The sequence below is a fragment of the Oncorhynchus masou genome, chromosome 10 (genome assembly GCF_036934945.1).
Source record: "Oncorhynchus masou masou isolate Uvic2021 chromosome 10, UVic_Omas_1.1, whole genome shotgun sequence".
Classification (NCBI taxonomy): Eukaryota; Metazoa; Chordata; class Actinopteri; order Salmoniformes; family Salmonidae; genus Oncorhynchus; species Oncorhynchus masou.
Window position 1 is genome coordinate 25,681,192 of NC_088221.1, and position 5,969 is coordinate 25,687,160.

Consider the following 5,969-nt stretch of genomic DNA (forward strand, 5'->3'; position numbering starts at 1 on the left):
TCCATGCAGACTGGCAGCTCTGGCGGCTTCTTGCAGACTGGCAGCTCTGGCGGCTTCTTGAGACTGGCAGCTCTGGCGGCTTCTTGCAGACTCGCAGCTCTGGCGGCTTCTTGCAGACTGGCAGCTCTGGCGGCTTCTTGAGACTGGCAGCTCTGGCGGCTTCTTGCAGACTCGCAGCTCTGGCGGCTTCTTGCAGACTGGCAGCTCTGGCAGCTCCTTGCAGACTGGCAGCTCCTTGCAGACTGACAGCTCCTTGCAGACTAGCAGCTCCTTGCAGACTGGCAGCTCTGGCTGCTACATGCAGACTGGCAGCTCTGGCTGCTCCATGCAGACTGGCAGCTCTGGCTGCTCCATGCAGACTGGCAGCTCTGGCTGCTCCATGCTGACTGATGGCTCTGGCTGCTCCATGCAGACTGGCAGCTCTGGTGGCTTCTTGCAGACTGGCAGCTCTGGCGGCTTCTTGCAGACTGGCAGCTCTGGCTGCTCCATGTAGACTGGCAGCTCTGGCAGCTCCTTGCAGACTGACAGCTCCTTGCAGACTGGCAGCTCTGGCTGCTCCATGCAGACTGGCAGCTCTGGCTGCTCCATGCAGACTGGCAGCTCTGGCAGCTCCATGCAGACTGGCAGCTCTGGCTGCTCCATGTAGACTGGCAGCTCTGGCTGCTCCATGCAGACTGGCAGCTCTGGCTGCGCTGAACAGGCAGGCGACTCCAGCAGCGCTGTAGAGGAGGAAGGCTCTGGCAGTGCTAAACAGGCGGGAGACTCCGACACCGCTGTAGAGGCGGAAGGCTTTAGCAGCGCTAAACAGGCGGGAGACTCCGGCAGCGCAGGAGATGAGGAAGGCTCTGGCAGCGCTGGAGAGGCGAGGCGCACTGTAGGCCTGATGCGTGGTGCTGGCACTGGTGGTACTGGGCCGAGGACACGCACAGGAAGCCTGGTGCGGGGAGCTGCCACCGGAGGGCTGGTGCGTGGAGGTGGTACTGGGTAGACCAGACCGTGCAGGCGCACTGGAGCTCTTGAGCACCGAGCCTGCCCAACCTTACCTGGTTGAATACTCCCGGTCGCTCTGCCAGTGCGGCGAGCTGGAATAGCCCGCACTGGGCTATGCAGGCGAACCGGGGACACCGTGCGTAAGGCTGGTGCCATGTAAGCCGGCCCAAGGAGACGCACTGGGGACCAGATGCGTAGAGCCGGCTTCATGGCATTTGGCTCGACGCTCTCTCTTGCCCGGCCGATACGCGGAGCTGGAATATACCGCACCGGGCTATACACCCGCACGAGGGACACCATGCACACCACAGCATAAGACGGTACCTGCCCTGTCTCTCTAGACCCCCGGTAACCACAGGAAGTTGACGCAGGTCTCCTACCTGGCTTCGCCATACTTCCTGTGAGCCCCCCCAAGAAATTTTTGGGGCTGACTCTCGGGCTTCCATCCGCGTCGCCGTGCTGCCTCCTCATACCAGCGCCTCTACGCTCTCCAATTTTCTATATGTGAAATATAGTCGGACCAAAATGCGGCTTGTCTATTGCGACAGACCTAAGGACAAAAGGACAATCACCCACAAAACCCAACACCAAACAGGCTACCTAAATATGGTTCCCAATCAGAGACAATGACTAACACCTGCCTCTGATTGAGAACCATATCAGGCCAAACACAGAAACAGACAAACTCGACACACAACATAGAAATATCCACTCAAATCACACCCTGACCAAACAAAACATATAAACATACAAAGCAAACTATGGTCAGGGTGTGACAGCCATGCTAGGAGACACTTTCCTCGATGTTTGGCAAGAGAACTTATCTTGTGATGTGGATGAAGTATTGTGGCCAGACCCAGGCCGGAGAAGAGATGAAGCGTAGCTTAGCACTGATGCAAATGCTTCATTCTGACATGTGTTTATGGCATTTTGAATGCAGAGTTACATTTTGAAGGAGATGTGAGGCATTTTGTGTGTGCAGTTTTGGGAATTGTGTCTAGAGTTTTGAAAAAGAGACACTTTTGAAAACATGTGTAAGCAGTAGGAAAACTGTAAAGAATGCTAATCTTTTTATTTACACTGGGCATTTGTTTCCCTGAAGTAGTTTCTGAATTTGCTCTACCTCATTTTGTAAATTCAGAACCTCAATCTGCAGTAGATTTCTCTCTCCAGCCTCAAACATCAATATGAGCTTGGTTCATGTCAGTTCTAGGCCAGGCAAACGCCCTATCTAGTGTTTTTGCTGAGGTGCGAGATCCAGGCACTGTTTCTCCATGGCACAGGGTGTCAGCTCAACTAAAGGAAAGGAGGTTATTAGTAGACTATTTACATGCTATTTATTTTGTACAACATTTGAATTGGGGTTTATATGCCCAGCCTTGGTGCAAATTATGTTATGCAACATGCTGTAACGGGCCTGATAACAGTCACATTGTCATGAAGTAGCATTAATGTTAGTTTTAATGTGCATTATGGTCGGATATTTACCAGTTATTCTTACTAAATATTGGTAGGTCGAGTTGTCCGTCATCATAGGGGTTAAGGAGAAGGGGCAAACTTCTCAGTCTTGCATATCTTCTGGGAGCGAGGATCAATTCCCTTGGATGGCGGCCCACCTCCGGTCTGAAACAGCCTCTCCTCTGACGCACCCTTTCTGGATTTTGCTTAAGTTTTTCCAGCACGCCTTCATCCAATGTGGGTCCCTCTTCTCTTTAATCCATGTCGAGCCATTCAATCTGTTGCATAAAATGGCCGAGGTGTCTTCCTTCTTTTTGACAGAATATACTGGTGTAACATGCCACTAATAGTTTAAAAACGTTAATTATAGATTAACTGATCCAGATTTAAAAATGAGTGGTGCAACACATCTCTTAACCTAGTTTTACAAAACCTAGATTACCTCTAATCCTAGATTAATTTAAACCATGTTGGTGCAACCCACCCTTGTTGTTAGAGAAAATGTGCATATTTTCCATCGCTGTGAACATCTCACAGAGCTCCATGTTGGCTTCCTGAACTCGTTGGGAACGCCCCTTCACCTCATGTGAATATGTTCTATCTATGACAAAGTGTTTTTTTTTTTTTTTTTAAATCTATGAATTATTTTCAATTACTGGCTATAAATCAATCGCTGAATGAGCTACAGCCACAAAGCAAATCTCTCCTGCTGCGTTACAATGTAAGGAGATGTTTGCGTTGTTTGTGGCTGTGAATTAGGGTTCAGCCAGGAGTTGATGGACAGTCCGAAGAGCGAATTAAATGGTAGGTAGGGAAATCTCAAGTTGTGTCCGATTTCACATTCTGCTTCACATATGCAGAAGAGACATACTCCAGTGACCATTCAATGCAAGCCATTTTGATCTACGTGTCCACAGATTGATATATAAGAAAAAATGACAGTCAGAACCAGAACCACACAGGTCCCCTGAACAGTGTACTTTACACGGAAGAGGGTTTTTAATTAAATGAATGTCAATTATGCTTTTCAAAGTAAAATATTTTAAATAACATGTTGACATTTTGCATCCCCATGTTGTCATATTTTATTCATATTCATTTGATGTGCTCACATGTTGCCAAGTGTAGTTTTATGTTATCACATGTTGCTTCACACTTTGTCATGTATTATCACATTTTCTTCCCATTAAATCACATGTTTTCACGAGATGACACGAGATTATGTGTTCACGTATTCACATGTGAAATTCATGTGGTTTCTCCATAAAGGATAGGCTTATTTTATGGTAAAGAGATGTTTCTGAACAATGCAAGATGATGCACTGTTGACAATATGAGCAACGCAGATTAGCAGCGAAGATTAGAGCAGCACATATTAGGTTGCTGTTTGATTTGAGCAGGGCACGTCTCCCTCACAGGTCTTGTCCGGTCATGTGATGTGCCAAAACCCGGTGCAACCCGGGGAAGCTTTATCGAATCCCCTCAGTGAGAGGAGTGGTGACACTGCATTGCAATTTAAATGACATGTTTTCCTCTCACAGTTAGGCAGTGTTCAGGTGAATTATTTTGTCCTTGAAAAACAGTTTTTGAAGGGCCTTTTGATTTAGGCTTAGGCCTATTAGTACTGTGAGTAGTCCTGAAATGATCGAGCAGGTGCACATTGTTTAGTAGTGAGTTTACTAGTGTCATCAAACACATTGCTCAGCGCAGGCTCTGTGTGCAGCGTGTGCGTGTGTTTGTGTGTGTGAGTTAACTGCCTTGGTCACTCTAGCAAGCTAATTTCCATCGAATTTGCCTCGTCTAACTGCGCGCGCGCTGTGTGTGTGCGCTCGCGTCTACATGCCTGGGTGCCTGTGTGCGTGCGTGAGTGTTTCTTTGCAGATGCTGGGTTTAGTTAAATATAAAAATACATTAGGCTACAATGCCTCCAGTCCTAGTGATGGCTCCACCTAACATAGAGACAAAATACCGCTGAAAAATACATTTGTTTTTTCTCTATCAGAGCCAAGGCATATAATTAGTTTATTTTTAGATGCCGTTCACATGTTTTATGTTTTGTTCTTCGCCATTGTTTCACGTGACATCAGAGATGAGCTGAATATGCGCTTTCCACCCCGACTCAAATTGATTCAGATAATCATCTCTTGGCTTCTCCAATATGCGCCCCATTAACATTAAGCAACACTCTCTCGTCTCCTTTGTAGCACTCCAAGCAATTCAAACTGACAATGATTTGGCAGCTTTAAGGATGCGGATAAATACTGTCATTTACATTCAACACGCTAACCAGAAACCTCTCTCTCTCTCTTTATCTCTATCGCTCTCAGACACGCACATACACATGGACACACACACACACACACAAGTGAGTCTGATTACCATAGAAGTTGTGTGTTTGTTTTAAAGCCATTGACCAAACACTGCAATGCTGATAAGACACCATTGACGGTGCAAGGTTACGGGACAAACACACACACACACAGTAGCCTATATCACTTGGCAGAATAGTCTATACACAAACCTCATGTTCCACACCTGCCAATTAAACGTGCAGCCATGCGAATCAGACAGCCGTGGTTTCTTAGCAGTGCCGGTGTTGTCAAAGCCCATCTTTCCCCCTGCATAATACACTCCGCGTTCATACCAAATCCCTGGGGGTGAGGGGCGGGAGAGCGCACTCCAACAACACGGGGCTATGTTGTTCCCACTTGTCCTGCGGCCCTTGGTAAGGTCAACGGCATCATAAACTTGACCATGTACCAGGACATTTTAGCTCAAAACCTGATGCCTTTGCCCGGAGGCTGAAACTTAGCTTTACATTGACCATCCGGCAAGACAATAACCCCAAGCACACATCAAATTCCACAAAGAAAATCTAGATTTTGCTATGGCTATCTCATTAAAAACATGTGGTTTGAGTTGAATAGGGCAGTCCATACGTGCAGACCGAAGGATATCAAGGATCTGGAAAGTATAATTCTGCATGAAGGAATGGTCTAAGATCCCTCCCAATGTGTTCTCCAATCTCATAAAACATTCTAGAAAAAGGCTCAGTGACGTTTTCCTCACAAGGGGAGTCGCACAAAGTACTGAAGACAGGGCTGCCAATAACTATGACACCTATCTTTTTGAGATAAAAAAGTTTTACTTGTTAAACAACATTTATTTCTCTGAGTAATTGTATTAGCATAAAATAATATAATGTTCATATTTTCATATCATTCAATATAGCTCAGTAAGCTATTTGTATTATTACTTTTATACAGTCTTTTTTGCTCATCTTTATCAAGGGTGCCAATCATTTTTGGAGGTGACTGTGCATGTCATTTAGCTCATTGCATGCCAGGCATAAGGGGGTTTTATGCACATTGTTTGTAAAGGCTGTTATCGTACCATAGGACCAGCTGTACATTCCTCATGATCTGTCATTCATGGCATCGAAATAATGTGGCAAATGATTTGTTGATCAACTTGCACCATACATATTTAGCACTGAGACATTTCGTGACATTTACTTTTTT